Here is a 22,436-nt window from a genome sequence, read left to right as displayed (position 1 = left end):
TTGATGGAGAAATTTGCTGAGGCTTGGTCATGAACTTGGCACAGTGTGAAGAGCTTGACCTCCACCAGTTTGGGACCGGGTTGACATTCTCCGAGTGGACTCATTTGCTTAGTCACCATGCAACTGAAAAAGAACAAACAAATATAAGGTTTAATGATGACTAAGCCCAGTACAATCACTCACGTGAAATAAGACAATATCACATGCAAAATGGCTTCAGACTTTGACATATCTAGACTCTAGAATAGTATGACACCCTTCTCCCTTTTGAAATCCAGTTCAAGTATTTAGCTAAATATGATCTCTTCTCCATTTCCAGTTTAGTGCAACAAAATGCTGTCTGTCCATCCATTCATCCTTTCATCATAATTATATTCTAAATTAGGAGAAATAGATACCTAAGAAAAGCCACATAGGACATGGCTTCCAAGGAAGAGTTTTGTCCCACATCTGCTTCTACTGAGGCATGGGTGGGGCAGACGATGAAAAAGGAATAAAGAAATGTCATTCTCATGGATAAGTCTAAGGAAAGGGAAGCTGGAATCTTGACCCTCAAATGCAGCACTGTAGAAGCAGAGGCAAATTTAGTTCAAAGCCTGTGGGTGCTACATACTGAATTTAAGAGCAGCCTGAGCTGTATAGGCAGGTCTCAAACAGAAACAAATAAATAAAAACATTTGATTAACTTAGAGCCTAAATATTCCTAGTCTACATCCTTTTTCCTACATGTCCCATTAAGATTACTGTATTCTTCTTTATGGAGAAGTTTGTAATTTTAAACATTTGTATGTAACAATATAGTACACAAGACTCAAAAAATGCTAACCAGTGTGTTTATGGGTTGAGTTCATTAGGGTTGAACTTCTGATTTTCTTCTGCAGAGAAAGCGTTGAGATGAAGCTATGTACAACTCTAAGTTACTCTATGTTGTATAAAACACTGGTGTGTCAGGCTGTGCCTTGCCCTAGGAGACTCCATTTTGTAAGCAGCCTTTGACTCCATTTTGAGGTAGAAAGATGATTGAAGCCCCTTTGTGGACCCTAACTATATACCATGTCATGCACCACCCATATGTCATAGGGTGATAAATGAATTTTCTAGAAAATAGAAAGTGAGTCATACTATAAACTTATTGGGGAGAATTGAAACCATGGAGTCTCATGAACATATTAAAAATGTCTCAGGGAAATCAGCCAAAGAACCTTTCAGATTCACCAAATTTGAGGAAGGGTGTATCTCCTGGACCCTATCATGCGATGGATAGCCTACATATGATGGCATGGCCCGATCCCAAACATCTGATACAAGGTGTTTTCATCAGGGACCAAGGACTCCTCTGCTTGTGCCCCCCCCCATACACACTATTGATACAGCCTACTCACTCTACAGCTTGCCCACCTATTCGCTCTCTGGACCTAGACCTGACTCACCATCTTCTGATCCATCTCCTGCTCGGGACCTGGTTCAGTCTTTCCACCCTGAAGCTGAGTTCTACAGCTCTCCTCTCAAACAGAATTCTAAGAACTTCAGCAGCATTCCTTCCCAGCTCTATGCTGGCTCATTAGCTTATCTGCACAAACTCTTTCTCAGCCTCATTCTGAAGCCTCTTGAACTCTGCTGCAGTGGCTTTAGTTTGCATTTATTCTGTAATCCATATACATGTACAGGGATATATAGGAACATTTTCTCTGTCTACTATATGATGTCTGATCTAAGAGTTAATATTAGTAATTAAGATTAAAATAAAGATCTCACATGTCCCTAGGCCAGTCTGCCAATGTAGGAGGATTTTATGACAAAATGCTTCACGGAAACCACTAAGCCTTGTACATTTATTGTTATTCAGTTATCTCTGAAATTGGGAAAAGACACAAGTATGTTGATCTGTTTCTTGCATAGGTTCAGCTTTCAACTTTTATACTGGGTTTTCAAAACCTTATGGTGGGTTGAGGAAATGGCTCTGCTGGCAAGGCACTTAACTTGCAAGCACAAGGCTCTGAGTTCAATCCCAAAACCCATGTAAAGAATGTTGGGCAAGATAATGTACACTCACTTGTAATTCCAACTCAGTAGAGTTAAAGTCGAGGTGATCCCTTGGCCACACTGACCAGCCGGTGCAACCTAATTGATGAGAAATTCTAACTTCAAAGAAGTAGGTGCTATTCCTGAGGATGACACCAGAAGTTGTTCTCTAGCCTACCTACACACACATACACACATACATGAACACACACATACAAGCACACACAAGTACACATCAACATATGGCAATAGAAATAATTTGACAATGAATGTTTTTAATTACAAAATTATTTATTATTTCTATCATAAATAATAGATAATAATAATATAGCTGCCATAAGAGCCTGTTATTACTTCAATCTCGGAAAGAATATATATTCAATGATCCAAGGAGATGAAAATCACCTCAAAAGACTGGGCTCAGTGTCTGGGAAAGCTCTCTCTTCTGTCCCACCCCTCAAAACCCAGTAGACATAGACATTAGCTTCCCTAAAGGCATGAGAACATTATGATTTCATAGTGTCTTCCTGCCGAGGAGGACGTTTGGAGGAAGAGGTAATGGAGGAAAAAAAATATACCAAAGAGACTCTCTTATCTCTGTAGAGTCTAGCAATAGACAAGACACAAGTATGGGGTCTCATAGGACCCAAAAGACATGGAAAATGGCTTCTAGTTATCTGTACTTAAATATAACCTTGAAGAGATTCCAAAATGTCACGTGTACAGAGTGGTGCTCTCACCTGGGGCCTTGTAGGCTTAGCCACCCGGAGATCTCCAATACTTGCCTTCTCCATGCTTTCTATGCTGTAGGTGCTCTGCATTATACAAAAACACTAAAACTAATAATAATGCACTGTTGAGCACACTAGAGAATGGGACCCAAGGTTAAAAGGATGGGACTAATGCAAACGGTAGTTGATCCTCTTCAGGTATGCAGTGAGTATCACACTTCTGTGGCTTTTGGGTGTTCATTCACTGTCTGAATCATTCAGTAGAACCTTGAAATGGCTTAGGTTTCTTTCTCTGTCCTGTCGGCATATGGATTGCAACACTTCTTGGCAGTTTGTGGCTTTCTCCTTTTTGTTTGTTTTCACATGTTAACTTCTTCTAGGAAATCCACAAATTCACCTATTCAATTGGCAGAGCCAGTGAACTTGGTAAAGCAGAGCCACAGGCACATGCTGCCTTCTTATTTTGATACAAATTACTAAAGTGCATCTCAGTGATGCGGTGGGATTAGCACTCTGTGGCAGGGCTCTAAGAATGCTGATCAACTTCAACTTGTTAGAACAGTGTCCCAAATCCCAAAGAAGACAATTGGCCTTTTGTGAAGTAATTTGCAAGTATCCTGTTCCACCCTTAAAATTTACTATGCCCTGTTATTATGTGATTAGTAGAGTCAAAGGCAGATGTATTTTTTTTTTACCTACCTCACATTCTTCTTAGGACCTTACAAAGCAGGCTGTGTATGTGATTCTGTCAGTAATATTTCCTCAAGGTGTAGTTTATTGTGCACTCAGTATCTTATTGCCATAAAGAAGCTCACAGGTAGCACCTACAGCATGAACCAGCATCACAGAATAAGGCTTGTGCAGTGCCTGAGAACACCATCAGTGGAAAATATTAACAGAAAACAGGGCTGGGGAGATGGCTTACCCAAGGATAAGGACTTGAGTTGGAATCAGTAGCACCCATGGAAAGGACTGCAGTCGTACCTATCCATAGTCCCTGTGCTGGGAGGCAGAGACAGATGGATGCTCAGAGCTCACTGGCCAGTCACTGTAGCTAAGTGGCTAAGTTCTAGGTTCAGTGAAAGATTCTGTCTCAAAAAAAAAAGTAAAGTAGAAAGAGATGGAGACAAGTACCAAATGTTAGTTTAGACTTCCATATGCATGCAAAGATAAGTTCATAAGTACTCACAGTCAAACACATAAACATATACACAAATACACATACCACATATGCAAGCACACTCAAAAAGTTGTACAAATGACACAATTCCTTCATTACCACTGAAAAGTTAAAGAATGGTAACAGGAGTCCAATGGTGAGCAAGTTAAAGAGAAGCATTAAGAAGTATTTCCTAGACTTCCATAGTGCAGACAGACAGGGACATGGTCGTTTATGATCTCTTTACCCTGTGTACCATGTTGCCAGAATCTTCAAAGTATACATTATCAAAGGTGCATTTCTGTGCATTTCAATCACCTCTGTCAGCTGGATGTGATCTCTTATTTATCCAAACCTTCTTAGCACTTCTGTAGATGGCTCTTAAGACCCATGGGACCAGGAAAATCTATATTATTCAAAGTCCCATCTATAAATTAATGTAGTATCTATCAAATTCTACTGCCATTGTTTTTCATGGAATTAGAAAACAAAAACAAAATTTCTGTTGAAGCACAAATGACCCTATGGAGTCAAAAACAAGTACAAAACCAGGGATATCAGACTTCATGATTTGAACTATTTTATAAAGCTGTGGTACCCAATACAGTGTAGCAATTTCATAAAAGACAGAAAGGCCAAGGGAGCAGAATAGAGAGAGGTACCAAAGTAAACTCACACTTAATATATCTAACTTACCTTAGACAAGATTCCCAAGAACAATCAGATGGTATTGTGTTAAAAAATGTTAACTATTAATCAATAAAGTAAGGGTGTTCATTGTCCCACTGGTTCTTTATTAAACTCAAACTCCCTCATACATATACAGACCCCAATATCCAGTACTTGTATGTCTGTATATTTGGGGCTGAGTGTGGAGTTGTGCTAAGAAGCTAGAAAGGAGAGCACAAGTGGGGGAAAGAGAAGTCCCGCAATGGAGGTAGAAGAAAGGAGGCTATGGGGGATGGCAGAAGGATAGAGGGGACCAGGGAGTAGGAGAGAATTAGAAAAGGAGAGTTAACAATTCTTTTTGAAAATGTTATAATAAAACCTAACTGTATATGCTACTTTAGAGAAAGTAAGGGGAGGCGGGGAGAATGAGAATGAGCTAGATTTGGGATTTTCTGGACATTGATTGTCCAATCAGGTAGGCAAGACCACGCAAAACAAACATGGCTGCTAACGGTGAGGGGCCCATGTCTGCAGACAGAGGAGGGTGGGACAGTCACCAAGGACTTGAGATGTGAAGTTACTACTGCTCATCTTTGAGGGCTGTCATTATCACACATACTATGGTTTGAGTACTTGTGTTTTTTTCAAACTTCCTGTTGAAAGTCAACCTCCAATACAATATTAAGAGTTATTACCCTTGAAAGATAATGAAGTCCCAAGGACTCCTGATTCTTAAAGGGCATCAGGTCCTTCTAGGAGATCTTTCACCCAGAAGCTTCCTGCCTTCAAGCCATTTCAGGTTGCAGTGTTTGTCCCTGGATAAGGAACAGCAATAAGGCATCATCTAGAAGCAGATGCTGAACCTGTCAGCATCCTGAACTTGGCCTTCCCAGGCTCTGCAAGTGCAAGAAACAAATTCATAAAGTTTGTAAGCTCGCACGAAACTGGTCAAATGGCCTGACTAGACATTCTTCACCTAGGAGCTATACATATGACCTACAGGTACACAAAATGTGGTACAAGATCAATAATCATATGGAAAATGCAAATTGAAATCACAATCTGACGTCACCTCACACCTGCTAGAATCAAAGGTGAGAGATAAGAAGCATTGGCAAGGTTATAGAAAGAAGGGAACCCTTGCACACTGTGGGTGGGAATGTAAATCCCTACAGCCGTTTTGGAAAAATGATATGAGGGTTCCTCAGAACATATCAGAACTGCTATCTGATCCAGCAGTCCCACTTCTGGGTGCATATCCAAAGTAAACAAAGTCAATGTCCCAAGGAGGTGTATGCATGTCTATCTTCATGGGGCATTATGCTCATATGCAGGGGGCTTTATGCTTCTTTTTATATAGTCTGTTTTGGTTCGGTTTGGTTTTGAGGTGGCGTTTCATGTAGCTAAGCCTTACCTTGAATTCTTGATTGCCCTGCCTCCTCCTCCCAAGTTCTTAGATGCTCCCATTGCTCTAACTGCTCAGCTACACAAGCATCTTAAACACAGCTGTCTGATCCTGTCTGTCTCTGTGAAACAGGTGGTTGCCTGAAACTGAGGGGTGAAGAGACCAGGAAGGTGTGGTGGAAATAAACAACCTTCAATTTTAAAAGGAGTGAATTCTCAGGGTCTAATGAGCACTGGGATGACTCTAGCTATAAACACAAAGAGAGAGAAAGATTCTGAAATGTGAAAAAGACTCGAGACCTTAGGGTTCTCAACAAAGGAAAAAGGACTCACTGAGGACATAGAGGCACTCACTGATTTGACTCTAACCATCTGTATATCTACCAAGTCATCATATTGTACACCTTAAATACATGCTATTCTCATTTTCAGTTATGCCTCAATGAAAATGGGGAAAAGCTACAGAACCTGTAAGATTCCTAATGAAAGTTTGAGAAAGGATGTGTGGTAATCTTTTTGGATGTACTTAGAGTAACACCTTTGAAGAGGCTATTTAAAATAAGTCTCTTTATCTTTTCATCTGTCAATCACCAAGAAGCATTTCTCAATCTCAATTGATCTATGATTCAGAAACAAATTACACGATTATCTGACAGAGGATACTTAATGGTTTATGTTTATCACAGAGGGGTTTAGGAAGTCTTACTGTGCTTCACCCTGTCCCATTGACTGGCATTGCTGGTTTAAGCTAACCCTGTCCCTAATTAGTCTCTTTTTCCCTAGAGACTCCTTTTTACTAGACTGTGGCCAGAAATGATAAGGGATCTTCAGCATGGAGATTTGGATGGTTCTGAACTGGAAGAGGGATACTATTCCTCCTAACTTTTGCCTATGCATTAGTCATACAGTCTCTGTGGACACAAGGGAGGCTGAGAAACATATTAGAACCCTCTAGTCATACCTGAAACATACTAGAACCCTCTAGTTATACCGGAAACATACTAGAACACTCTAGTCATGCCAAATGCTCACTTTTCCTCCTATTCTCATATATCAGTTCATCCCCTGTAATAATTGCTTTTCTCATTATTTTGACAAAATACCTATAAGAAGCATCTTAAGAAAGGAATGGTTTATTTGGTTCATAGTTTGAGGGTATAGTCCATCATGGGGAATGCATGAGAGCAGAAGCATGTGGTAAATTGCCACAGGAAATCTATAGTTGGGAAGCAAAGACAGATAAAAACTAGTGCTCAGTTCACGTTTATCTTTTTACTCACTCTGGGGCCCCAGCCTAGGGAATGGTGCTACCTTCATTTGGGTCAATTGACCTCATCTAGAATCTCTCACAAGCAAGCCCAGAGGTTTGTCTCTGAGATCATCCTAGAGCCAATTCAGTTGATGATCAATATCAACCATTGTATCTTCCAATTGTTTTATTCTCCCATAAAGGCATATCACTAAGCATTCTGTGTCTGCTCACAATGAGATATCAGGAATCTACAACAGATCCAGGGTATCATAACTAAGTAGTGTTATGTTCTTCTCCCAGTCAAGCTACATAGTTACAACTGAAATCATTACAGTGATTAAGATCACAGTATTGGAAAGGAGATATCTGAATTTGAGTCCAGTGAGGAATTCTTAAGACAAGAACTTAAATTCCCTGTGTCTCCATGTTCTCATCTATAATATAGAGTTAAACATGCTCATTTCACAGTATTGATACAAATTTTCAAAGAAATAACTATTATAGCAAAGAGGCACCTGATATAAGCTTGTAAAAACATTCAACATAATGCTCAAAACTCAGAGGAAAATACTCAATTGTTATATCCATCTTCAGGTCACTATGCAAACTATTCAGACACTGAAAAAATCCATCAGCAGACCCGTACCAGAGTGTCTACCATATGTATGTCTCAGAGAGTTCCTCCCTGGCCTCCTGATCTAAAATAGGTCAATCAATCCACAAAACTTTAACATATTGGATTCCTTACAAACATAAAACCTGATTACACACACACACACACACACACACACACACACACACACACACACACATTATCATTTCCATCAAATAAAGACAAAAGTCTTGACATTTCAGAAACCATATCTACCCTGACTTATAATATAGTTGCACTATTAATTTGGAGACTTAATTCTAATACACTGATCTTTGGATTTATTTTTCTTTTCTTTTTTTTAGACTAGCATAAAACTATGGTTTCACTATGAAATCTTGAAACAAAATTTGTTTCTGTTGATTGTCCTCTGCACTCTTTCTCTTCCATGCTCCATCTTCAATGTTGATGAAAACACTACTAAAGGAACAATAATCATTGAGTTTGATAACTCTGAGAAAGGAATTAGCTTGTGTTTGTGTATGTGTTTAGGTATGTAATGCATATGTGTGAACACTCATGCAGATATTAAGCTCAGACATTAACTATCTTCCATAATTACTCTCCACATTGTTTTTTGAGGCAAGGTCTCTCAGTGAAGCTGCTGACTCAGCTAGACTGGCTGCCCAATAAGTCCTGGGGGAACCTCCTGTCTCCTGCTCTCAACCCTGGTCACATTGTCACAACCCGGCTTTTGAGTAAATGCTGGAGATCTCCAGATGCCCATGTTTGCAAAGCAAGTGCACTACCAACCACCAACCCCAGAATCAGCATTGTCAGTGACTCGAAATTCCTCTGTAGGCTGTTAGTTAAATATAAAAACTGTTCTGGGCACAGAGAAATGCCATTTTCAGGACACTGTATGTCAGTTTTGTTTTCTGGATAAACATTCTTAGAACTTTACAGAAAGGGAGAGTCTTTGTCAGTGGCAATGCATGACAGAAGCCAAAGTGTTCAAAAGTAAACATTCAAAGGTATCATCTGACAGTCCATCAACTAGCCCCTCTTACACTGCTAAACGTTTCTATCTCTCCCTACCAGATTTTAATCAGTAGCCTCTTTATATGCACCCATGTCAGTTCAGCAACCTACCTACTGAGGTTCTTTATGCCCATGAAATCAACTCTCGAGGACCTCAAGGAAACATTTCACTGTCTTGTTTTGTCTCCCACTCTATTCACATTCACATAATAGTTTTTAGTTGGATTGTGATTAGTCAGCAAAGGTGACGTTCTTTCTGAAGAAATTGCCTACAGGACAAGAGGCAGATGATCTAATGGGACAATGTCTGAAGACATCGGCAGAATGAAAGATGGCTGAGGAAATGGAGAACCCCAGTTACCTCCTCCCTACATGATGGAAGTTCATTGGGCTATCCATGAAGGCATTCAGACTTGAATATCTAGAATGTTCTTGCTTGGGTTTATTTTCTTTTTTTTTTAACCAGCATAGAACTATCAGGTTTTATTAAGTCATCTTTTAAGGAAATGTATTTCTGTTGATTCTGCATCTCTACTCCTTCTCTCCCATGCTCCTGCCTAACTGGAGATCCTTCCACCCTCAGTAGCCACCTTTTTGCTTCCATGTCACATGTGTCCTATTGTGTCCCAGTACTTTTTCTTCTACTCTTGTGCTCTTTGTAGTTGCACAACCTGTACCCACTGTAACACCCACTCGAATGCACACACACTGACAATGTCAGCTAGACTCCACATTTGAAATAGAATGTGTTACTTTTACCTTTCTGAGTCCAAGCTACTTTGTTTAATATCCTTTTCATTCTCCCTCAAGTTTTATGGTTTTATTTTTCTTCACAGTTGAATAAAGCTCCATTGTGTATGTATACCACAATTTCATTATCAATTGGTAGATGTCTACACTGCCTCCACTTCCTTATTATTCTGAATCATACCATGAAAAGATCAAAGACAAAACTACCATATGACCCAGCTGCAACACTCCTGGCACATACCCAAAGGACCCCATATCCCACAGCAGAGATTTGTACACATGTACTTTTATCTCCAAAGTTTTATTAATAGTCAAATATATATTCCCATGAACATCTAGAAAAGGATATGGAAAAGAAAGGTAAATAGGTACATATAACTTTAGAGGCAGAGAAGAAAAAGACATTCCCAATCCTAACACAATGGCAGCACCATAAATACAATGGCAGCTACTGAGCAGGAAACAGGTGAGTGATAGAATGCTCACTTAGCAATGCGAGGTCCAGAATTTGATCCCTAGCAAAATAAAAATGAATAAAAAGTAAGTAAAATCAAATGACTTCATGTATTGCTGTATGTAAATATGATAACATGATTATGTATAACAAATGGCAAAAACTCTGACACATTTATATATATTTATAATGTATTTCATAGTCAAACATTCATACTAATATACGTATAGGCACAAATAGATAAAGCATGAACAGCACATTCAGATAACTGGTATAAAAAGAAATTCACTATGAATGTTGAATGAAGACATGAGAAAACACATTCTCCCTGTTACTGGAAAATGTATGGACTAAGATAACATTCTTACACCTCAAAACCGAGAAAACAAGTTGCCTAATCTTTTCAGAGAACAAAGTGTACATATCTATATTTTAAAATTATCCCCAGCAATTAGACAAGAAAAAGAAATGTAAAGCAAGCAGATGAGAAAGGAAGAAGAAAAGATGTCTTTATCCACAAATGACATCTTTTCACACAGAGAAAATGCTGAGGAGCCCATCACTAAAAGCTGTTAAATATAATAAGGTAGATTCAGCAAGGTTAAAAAATGGAATCATAAATATTTAGTGTCAGTTATATTTAACAATGAACCATCTGCAGAAAAGAAGTTTAATAATAAAATTTGACTCAAAATAACATCAAAATGCATATAAATGAAATAAATGCATGTGATGAGTTTAGTAACAGAAGCACATGATTTATAAAATATTAAATACTGTTGAAAAATTAAATAATACCTAATTAAATGGAAAATTAACCCCTGTGCACAGATCAAGATGTAATATTGGTAAAAACAGTTTTGATCCTCTAATTGATCTAAAGATTAACAAAAGTCCTTGTCAAATGTTGGTTTTTATGCAAGAATTGATACATTTACTCTACAGTTCATGGGTAAATTCTTGCAACCCAGCATCACAAAATAAATAAAATATCTTTAATAAGGAACAGGTTTGAAGAATTCTCAGTTCCATCACTAAAAACTGCAGTAATCAAGATAGTACAACACCGGCCCAAGAAAAGCCATAAAGATCAATGCATTAGAATTGTTTCCAATTTTACTCTTTCTATCAATAGGCAATCAGTTTTTGATATGAGCACATACAGAGACTAGATCTGCCTGTATCCCATTTCTAACTCATTCCCACAGGCTCTCCAGATATCTTTGAAGACAACAAACCTCTCCCTCTAGACAAACACCAACAAAATGTATCATTCTCTTTATCACCTCATGTGTATAGACTGCTACTGGTCAACAAGTCCAACCACTCAGAATGCTCTACACAACCACCAGGACAAAAGAAGAGAAAATATTTGAAACAATCTCTGTTTAAATAAGAAGCCAACAACATAACAAAATGTAAAAGCTCGGCTAAGGATATGGCTCATTGTGAAAGGTCGGCTAAGGATATGGCTCAGTGTAAAAGCTCAGCTAAAGATATGGCTCAGTGTAAAAGGTTGGCTAAGGATATGGCTCAGTGTGAAAGCTCGGCTAAGGATATGGCTCAATTGTAAAAGGCTCTTGCAGCAAACCTAAGTTTGATCGCAGAACCCATGTGATATATGGAAATAACAGACTCCTGATGTTCTTGTGGGACTCCCAATAGTGGGAGTGGGGCTGTCCCTGACTCTTTTGCTTGAGCTCAGGACCTTTTCCCTCCTACTGGGTTGCCTTGTCCAGCCTTGATATGAGGGTTTGTGTCCGGTGTTATTGTATCTTATTAGGCTGTGTTTGGTGGATATCCCTGGGAGGCCTGCTCTTTTTTTGAAGGGAAATGGAGGAGGAACAGATCTCAGGAAAAAGAGAGGTGGGGGGAAGGACTGGGAGGAGTGAAGGGAGGGGAAACTCTGGTAGGGATGCAATGTATGAGAGAAGAGTAAAAGTTTCCCAAAAAAAGAACTGACTCCTGCAAGTTGTCCTCTAACCTCTATATGTGTGCTGTAGCATATGCATGTGTATGTACGTGCACACACACACACACACACACACACACACACACACGTGTAAATTTCAAATTTAACGGTCAAAAAATTTCAGCAGTAATTGCAATAATTAGTTCAATGCTTCCTTTTCTTTTTACATATAGTGAACATATTCCTTATTTACCTAATAAAAATGTGATTTTTTTATTGTATATGTTTCAGATACAACATTAGATACTAGGAACATAAAGAGGAGTATTAGTCAGTACGTACCCGTCATAGGCTTACAACTTATTCAGAACTATAAAATTCACTAGCTGAGCAGATACTAATTTCTTTTTTTATTTTTATTTTATTTTTATTTTTATTTTTATTTTTGGTTTTTCAAGACAGGTTTCTCTGTGTAGCTTTGTGCCTTTCCTGGAACTCACTTGGTAGCTGAAGCCCAGGCTGGCCTCAAACTCACAGAGATCTGCCTGGCTCTGCCTCCGGAGTGCTGAGATTAAAGGCATGTGCCACCACTGCCCGGCCACTTATTTCTAACTATACTAAGAATTGGATGTTATGATTGTTTCTAAGACTATGATAATACTTAGGACATAGTTCCTAATTTAAGAAGTATACCACCTTATATAAGAATCTATGAGCAAATAATTCAGATAGGGAAAGAGGGGGAAGAGAGGAGGGAGGGAGAGAAGAACGAAGGAAGGAAATGATAGGAATAAGAGAGTTAGGGAAAGGAAAAAGGAAAAGAAGAAATATAGAAGGGGAGGCATGAGGGAGAAGGTAAAAAGAAAGGAAGGACAAATAAAATACATGCAAATAAACAGAGTGAACTGTGTAGACACACTCTAACAAATTGAAAGGAATCTGTGAAGTTACAAAGGATGGTGTGGTGAGTTCCATAGAACAAAGAGCATACAAGGGATTTGAACTCTGTCTCATAAGTAATGGTAAGTCTCAGATCTATAGAGCATGCTCTGCCTTCACCTGTCTTCCAGAAAAAACAAGTACCATGGACTTGATGTCACAATGAGTTCAAGTGACTTTATTCTACAAAGTAAAAAAATTATAGAAGCTATTAGAAATATTTTTTGTAAGCTTTATTTGTGGTTGTAAACTAAACAGATGCTTATAGAAACCACCCACTTAAAATGTGAATTTTATGAATGTTTACAGTGACCAAAGCCTAAGATTAACAAGCCTAAGTAGAAGGTGTTATCAACAGAATGGGAAATTAACTCTGTTTTTTTGTTTTGTTTTGTTTGTTTTTTCTTTGAGACAGGGTTTCTCTGTGTAGCTTTGTGTCTTTCCTGGAACTCACTCTGTAGCCCAGGTTGACCTCAAACTCACAGAGATCCTCCTGCCTCTGCCTCCCGAGTGCTGAGATTAAAGGTGTACGCCACCACCGCCCGGCTCAGTGTTTTAAATGTATGGAAAAACCCTCTGCATTTACAAAATACAAGGAACTAACAAGAGACTGCTTTTTACTAAGTTTTACAGTGGAAATAAAAAGTTAAGAAGTGTATTACAAAAAGTAAAAGCCAAGATTTTACTTAGTAACTTTCACTGATGCAAAGCTCAGCAGAGCTATGGCGGTGGCCTGGGGTCTTGTGTGCTGCAGGGCTCCTCTCTTTCTGTTTCTCATACTTTGTCTGATACTTGAGTGAGAAAATACTCTTCCTATCTCAAACCAATATCATTTTAAACTTATTTTGCCATAGGGAAGGCTCTGTGCATGCTAGTCACACACTGACACACTCTCCAATGAATGTGAAGTGTGATTCTCAGGTCTTTTGATCACGCACAGAAGGACTATACAGAGTCCTTTTTGTAGGTAGACTCGCCAGGCAAAGCAGTCACAGTGCTGTTATCATATAAGACTTGCCCAGTCTCTAATCTAACATCCATAACATGCCATCAGTCGACACCTTAAGCTCATGTCTGAATCAACTCCTTATGTTCAAAATGGAGGGAAATGGTCATCAATTCTGATGGCCAAGGTTGGATTTTCTTAATATTTACAACAGGTAAGATGTTGAGTGTTAGTAAAACAATAATGACAGTAATGGAACAAGACTATGTCTCCTGCCTCTACACGCTGAGGACATGAGATCAGGAACAGTAAGTGTTGTTACCCAAGTGACACTAAGATAAGTACTTCAAGTACATCTCAAGAGTGTTTCATTTGTTCCTTAAAACAGTTCTTCCGGCCGGGCGGTGGTGGCGCACGCCTTTAATTCCAGCACTCAGGAGGCAGAGGCAGGCGGATCTTTGTGAGTTCGAGGCCAGCTTGGGCTACCAAGTGAGTTCCAGGAAAGCCGCAAAGCTACACAGAGAAACCCTGTCTCAAAAAACCAAAAAAAAAAAAAAAAAAAAAAAAAAAAAAAAAAAAAAAAAAAAAAAAAACAGTTCTTCCACAGTTTGATTTCTTTAGAAAAGAAAAGATATTTAAATCATTAACTGATTTGGCAAAGATGTAATAGATAAATGGCAGAGAAAATATGAGAGCCGTCTAGTTAAAAAAAAATGGGTTTCTGGACAATTAGGTAAATTCTGACTCACTAAGTAGAGTTGGCTTTTAGTGTTAGTATTTTGCCTCTCATAGGCTGAGTTCCCTGGGGAAATAGCTGGTTATATACCTGAAGTGCTTCGAGGTTCAATTCAAATCACCATATAATGGCTAAAGAGTAGACAGCACGATGCTGCCCATAGCACATATTCTCTACATAAGTGACTCCCAGTAACACTATGTGGTATATTTTGTGTCATTTCATCTGAAATGATGCCATGAATGAAGGATAGTAACAGTGTCTATGGTCACTGCTGTTTGAAGAAGTCTCTTAAAAGAGGGTTCATAAGTATGGAAGTCCATCTCAAGAATGTAGCAAACATGCCTGCCCAAGTCTTCTCCCACATGGTCCGAGCCCCACCTCTTCAGGAAGTTCTCCTTATCGCAACATTCTCAGGATTCGTTTACCTGGGATGATGTATTTCTATAAAGGCTATTTCTCCCTCAAGAGAAGAGTCTTTTATCAGTAAAAACATCCTTATATTAAAGAGAGAGGGGAAGGAGGAAAGAAAAGAGAGAGGAGGAGGGGCAGACAGAAATAGAGATCGAAGGAGAAAGACAGAGAGAGAAGATAAGGTTAACATTTCCTCTACAATACTATACTCTGCACCCTCAGACAAAATGGTTCCCAAATTAATATACCCTTTATTTCCAATAAATTACTGTGGATTGTTTGCCTTTGTGAGTCAATTTTTCAAAAAAAAAAGAAGAAGAAGAAATTAAGAAACAGAACCCAGAAGAGGAGTCAGGTTACACAAGTGTGGCCAAGCCCTGGCACCCCCAATGCTGATCTGGAAGATTTGGTGGGATTTGGGATTTTCTCAGAGATGCCTACCAGCACTCACACCTCACTCATTTAAATCTTTTAAAATTGTTGCAGTGATTTTGTCATCTGAAATCTGGACACAAGTATCACAAATGTTCCCCTGGAAAAATAAATAGAAACCAATAGAGAAGACAGATACTTTACCTTCCGTTCTTTGAATTGTTTATCCTTGCTCTAAAATCAAATATAAAATTGCAGAAAAAAATGAACCAGGAACTAAAATCAAAATGTAAGGAAAAGGAATAAACATTATACCAAATAATAAATTACAAATACCTCTTATTTCTTGAACTCTTAAATTCATTAGTAATGGTAATAATATATCTTCGTTTTTATGAAGGCAAAAATAGAGCTGGTATTTATCTAACATGTAGAATGTGAAGATGAAAGGATAGTCAGTATCCTATAGGGGATCTGGGAATCATGTTTACAATGCACCAAGTATATGCTTCTGCTTAATAAATTAGTTCTGTAAGAGTAAACCGCTCCTGCTGTGGGTGTTGATGCCAGAGGGAAATCCAGGAGTGCTGCTGTTTGTGGGGAGCCTCAGCAAAGCTCATCCACTTTGACCATCCCTCCTATTACAATGTTTCATAGTGAAACAGGAAAGGTGCATAGGAAATACCAAAGTATTTACTCAAAACTGTGTGAAAGAGCCCACAACCTATGTTCCTCAATGTGCTGAGACAAGACAAAGAAAGATGAGCAGAAAGTTCCTCATGACATCTGCAAATGTGTTCCTAAAGACAGGAAAATGGAAAAAAAAAAAAAAAAAAACAAGGGACCAAACAAAAAGGAAAGCAAAAGAGTAAGCGTGGTTTAAAAGGGTATGTCCAACAATAAAAGAATCTTCAAATAAAATGTATGTCCAGAGAATTAACATGCACACGGGCACACACGCATACACACAGATGCACACTGTTTCGGGTATAACAACAACACTGGAAATATTTGTAGTAGTGTACAGAAAATAAAAATTCAACTTATGAGGGTAAATGGTTTTCCCACACTCAATTTTACACTTCTTTAATAGTGATGGGAATTGAGGACAGACACGGGCAAATTAATTTTCAGTGGTTCTGCCTAATTTATACCCCCAATTTTAAAAATAAATATGAGAGTATGCTAACTGTAAAGTACACCTACAATCGATATCCAAGTTAATGTGGTTATTTTCTAATGGCAGCATTCTGTTAAAATTTATTTATCTTTCTGTCTATCTCTATGATTGCTAAAATAAATGTGTTTTACTTTAATAACAAGAAAACAACTCTGTAATAAAATAGCAGACATCCAGTCAGCTTTTCTCACCTATTTTGCTGCCCTTCTTTCAAGTATTATTAGGAAAGACTTGGTTATCTTCTTCTGCTGGAAGGGTCTCCCAGACATGCTTATAGTTTTAGTTCCTGCTTTGGAAAGAAAGCTTACACTTTTTAAAACAATGAGCAGAATTATATCAAGTGATGAAACTCCATTAATACAACTTCTAGCTCAGTCACCTTCATGTCCAGGTCATAGACTCACAGGATTGGTCTCTAAGGCAACCCACAATACATCAACCACTCTTTTTTATAGCTCATGCCCACCATGTTTGGGGGGACAGAGGTAAGAGCTTCAGAGCCAAGCAGCCCTGCCACCCATGCTCAAAGGAGGCTGCGAGAACCTTGCAGTCAGGAAAATGCAAGACACATACATAGTAAAAGGGCTGAAAGATAGTGGTCTGATTTCTACATTCTTAGAAACAGAGTAAACCTACGAACTGGGCCCAGACCAGTGTCCCTGTGATAGCAGTGCAGAGTAAGGTCTAGGTCAAGAAATGCCGATGGAGTTTTTCTTTTCTTTTCATTTTTCTTTTCATTTCTCTCCCTCCCTCTCTCCCCCTCTTTAATCAGAAAAACAGTAAAAATACTGACATGAAACTGTATTACAAAGTAAGTTAGAAGAGGCATTACTTATCTTTGGCCAATAGACACAGTTTTTCTCAGTAGAAGAAGAAATTTTCAGCTAAGAATGCATTTGTAGGGGAGGAAAAAAGGAAACACCCAGCTTCTTCTCTAAAATGAGAAGTCTTGTTTCAAAGGAATTTCATTTTCCTTTGTTCCCCATTTCATATTCAAATGCTGGAGCCAGGATTGAAACCCTGAGATTTTTCTTTTTCTCAGGTGTCTGCATTTTAAAAGATTTTGTTTGTGTTAAGGCTTAGGTCTCTGTAATTGGTATGTTTTAAGAAAAACATTACCTTTGAGTGACCTTCTGGGATTTGAAGGTGAAACTTCAGTCACAGGGGGGAGAAGCATCCTCTAGGTTGTCATGTGCCAAACCTCCAACCTTAAAGACAATGACATCTCATCTTTGAACGTCTTCCTACAGCAATTAAAACGACATGAACCACAGCTAGGACACAGTCCATTCGGGTGGATCCTGATGTTTCAGTAGAAAACTACTGCTTGGCCAAAGATAGACACATGGATGCAAAATAAATACACTGAGGGCACTTCATAGAAATGGCAGAACTTTGGGGGACCTGACAGGAAGCAGGCCCTCACCTTCTACTTCTCCAGATCCTTAAATTGTTATTATAAGCTAAGCACCTCACCTCCCAGAGGCCAGAATAAAATCGTCCTGGCTATCATATATCAGACCCACAAAGGACATCATCTGTTAATGATCATTTATTCCCAACTACTTGAAGAATAATACTCAGTAATTATAACAAATGTAAGTCAAATAGTAATAGCATACTTTACATAGTACAGTAATTATAAGTTATGCCCATGAATTCAGGACAAGGGTCTTTTATGCTTGGTATTAAATCTGTTCTGCAATTTATTCTTAATGCCATTGCTGGGGCTGAAGAAAGGAAGCTTGCCTAGGAAGGAGACTCACCCTCCTTTCACATTTCCAATAAGTCATTTGAAGAAAACTGCTCTTTGCATGCTTTGGGAAACACAATTACCACCAGAGACATCGTAAACAAACATTCATTGCGCTTACAGCTGCTTCTTTATAGCACAATGCAAAACGTATTGTTAAATTTAGACCATTTAAAAGGAATAAGTGCTCAGATTCCTGCATTCATTTAAAGTTTAATTGAAAAAAAAAAACTCATGCCCAAGCCATAATATTTTCTTATAAAGAGCTGGCTGCCAGGAAGAGAATCACATCAGACTCCTCAGTCGAGCAAAAGCTCAACCAACATTTCTCCATCTCTGCTTTTGATATTTGGTGGGTGCGAGGATCAAACTGCTCAAACAAACATAAATTAAATAAAAGTTTCATATTAGCATAGGATGAAATAGAAACATTATCAAATAAACAAGTAAATAAATAATCTGAAGGAACCATACAGAATAATCAGTGGATGCAGGTTCTCAGAGGGGCAACTGGTGTGCCCTGAGAACTTCTGAGGGCCCAGGACGACACTAATCAATACATTAATGATGCATGGGCATACAAATAGTCTAGAAGGAAAAATACTTATATGCAAATTAAACCCAAAGGAAGAAAATCATCTTTCAAAGAAAAGAAAATTTCTCGTGGCCCCCCAATTTCTACAGACATTTTAACCAATTTCTCTATTTCCAGTAGTGTGTTTCTTGAAAGGATTCTTATTTTCACATGTAGTAAATAGCAAACAGTCCCTCTGATTCGGTGCAAGTATCACTTCCTTCAGGAAGCACCCTCTACTCACTCTGCTCCCCTCAACCCCAGTCTTCCATTACTCATCTGTGACCTACTTACATAAAACCTTTCATGTACATTGGGCCTTAGGTGCAAGAGTGTTTTTTAGATATATCCACTGGGTCTGGGCTCCACAACTCTGTATTTTCATTGGTTGTGGTTTTCTATAGTGGTCTCCTTCTGTGGCAAAAAGACAGGATGTTTCTTTGATGAGGAGTGAAAACTACATTTATCTGTGGGTATAAGGACAAATGTTTATAAATTGCTGTTAAGGATTGTGCTGGTTTAGTAAATTAGTGTTCTTGATTCTCCTCCAAAAGCCTTATCTTCACTAACACTGAGTATTTGGCTAGGTCTCCAGTGCCGGGATGTTCTCCTTCTGCTGAGCATGTCTGAAGCCCAATTAGAGAGCTATTGCTAACTGCCAAGGTATGTGTTCTTCTTCCCTATGCAAAGAAGTACAGACTACTGAGCAAAGCTGGGAATAGGAGAGGTGGTCCCCCCCAGAGAAGAAGATGCCAATCAGTTGTCTAGTACCTAGGGGTCAGCCCTGCAAACATAATACATGTAGCATTATATGTAGTGAGTGGGTTATATTTAGAAATATATACATATATACATTTATATGCAGATATGCATGAATAATAATTAGTTTTTAAAAAAATAAAAGAAGCCACACATTTGAAGGAGAAGTATATGTGAGGGCTTGAGGGAGGAACAGTAAGAGAGAAATATGGTAATTATAATCTCAAAAAAGTCCCCTTGCCTTTTTCTGATTAGAACCTTTGTCATACTTCACAGCATCTCTCACTTCTGTCTGTACAGACCCCTTCTCAGAGAGGACATCCAGGAGCCAACACCCTTGCTTACCATCACACACTGAATGTCGACCAGAGTGGCTGGAAGGCACAGGAGTCCAGTACAGATTTGTTTTGTTAACGAATGACCCTAGCTCTGGCTGTTCATTCTTCCTCTCAGAGAGGAGCTTTAGGGACAGAGCTGTGAGAATGAGGTTGCTGGTACAGACCAAGAACATCCAGATGAGAGGAGAAGACAGCACTATGCTCCTTTACACTTTTGGCGGGTCTATCTCATTTTTTCTGCTTTCTCTGTCCTTAATTTATCTAAATTAACCTACAGGCACTTTCCAGCTACTTTAACTATGTGTTAGTGTTTATTATTAAATTCTATGAAGTCCATTTTCTTATTTTAGTTGTATTTTGAGACAGAGTCTCTGTAGAACTGGCTGGCCTGGAACTTGCTATGTAGACCAGACTGGCCACAAATTCAGAGATCCACCTGCCTCTGCCCCCTGAATGGGGATGCAACACTATCCCCAAATAACTCATTTTATTTTTAACTGAGAAGCAATAATTGTAAATACTCATGGGTCATTATAATATTTTGATAGATGTTTATAATGAAAAATGATTAAACCAAAGAAATGAACAAATCTATTGCCTCTCACTGGACTTTTATGTAGAAAAATCCTTGAAATCTACTCTCAATATTTCTGGACATAGCATTCTTATCATAATCATCACTCTATGCAACAAATCACTAAAACCAATTTCTCTAATGTAACTAGTAAAGGATGTTAAAAATTACTTTATTTAATATTCATATTAAGAGATAAATTTCATAATTACTTGTTCATGGAACATTTTTTTTTCTGAGAGTAACTACTAAAATCTCAGACAAATGGCTTCCAGGGGCAGTTTGAGAATTGTCCTGGGCAGATCTCCTCATAGCACTTTGCTTTGTAACTCAATATCAGTAGAATGGTGATTTAAAATGCCAGCAATGATCTGGCAAGTACAAGGAATTGGTCATTACAAATGAAAACATCTATTGATGTCACTGATTGAATGTGGTAAGGATGTGCCTGACACTCTACAGTTGAGACACATTCCTTGAGTGGAGCAAGTAAAGAAAACAAGCCTCCCAGGAAGGTCTTGCATAGATTCACAAATTTCAACTCTCTTGCACACTCCACCGTCACATGTGTGCATCATCAATTAGTGTTTATTAAACATATGGTTGATATATCTGTTTAACATTAAGGAAATGGTCTCCAAATGAGTGAATGATTGATGATGGCTTCCCAATGGTTTGCCCCTCCCTCATTTGCTTAAAAGAACAAGCTTCACAAAAAAAAGTACAATGGGGAGCAAAATGAGGCTGAGAAAGCTCTGTGGTCTCCACTCCGTGGTTCTATGAGCTTCACTCTGTGGCGCATAGACATTCACTGATGTTCTCCATGCAATCAAGGGGGAAATTTTGCTATCTTAATTTCAACTTGGATGTGTCTTTAAAGAATTACAATATTTACATAACTGGAGTCATGTTTTTGTTGCAAAACTTTCTAGTATTTGCTAGAAGAAAGGGAGAGCAAAAAAATTCAGATGAACCGGTATTATGTATGCATGTGAGTCAAAGGAATAAGAAACATAAAATTAAGTACAAGATGATTATGTGATCAATTCATTTGCGGGATCTGGCTGAATTCATTGGTTTATGCTGACATTATGGTTTCCTGTTTTACACCGCTACATCACCTCCTGTTGGGGGGTGGAATATTTTGGAATTGTTAAATTAAACTATTTTCATGATTTACTCAATGATGAGGATATAGCAATTATGATGATCATTTCAGGATAAAAATTTAAGAAACAGATCTGAGAAGAGAAAGGAAAAAAAGCCACAAGGTTCTCTATGAGTCTATGTTAGAAAATTTCCAAAATTAATAAACAGTTAAATAGCATTATGAACATAGAGGGTTCAACCAAAATTTTCAAAATTGTTACTTTCAAAAATGGCCTATCTATCATCAAAATATCAGGGTAAAAATCAAACCCTGAGCTTGTGTTCTGAACACTGGGAGTAAAGGTCACATCCTAGCACTCAGAAGTGACTAGCTCTCTGTACTATATGACTTCATGTTTAAGCCTTTCATAAACACAAAAGAGCTTTACAGATTCAGACCCCAAGCTGGGCATAGGATCACATGTACTGGGACTACAGACTTGTGACTCTATGCCCAAATTGAGGTCTGAGAGGTAAGAGAACCACCCTGAGTACAAGGCTAGCTGCATTGAGAAAATAAGTTCTAGTCCAGTTAAGAACAGCATTATATGACCCAGTCTCAAAATCAGACCCTAAATATTTGGATTATCTAAATTATCCCCATTTAATCTGGATATTTATGGATCACACCGGCTATGTGTCCATCTAGAGACTGGCAAAATGCTCCATGGGGCACCATTTCTGCAACTATTCTTTATAACTCTGGGAGTAACTAA

The sequence above is a fragment of the Peromyscus leucopus genome, chromosome 5, assembly GCF_004664715.2.
Source record: "Peromyscus leucopus breed LL Stock chromosome 5, UCI_PerLeu_2.1, whole genome shotgun sequence".
NCBI classification, from domain to species: domain Eukaryota; kingdom Metazoa; phylum Chordata; class Mammalia; order Rodentia; family Cricetidae; genus Peromyscus; species Peromyscus leucopus.
Note: the sequence above shows the minus strand (reverse complement) of the source record.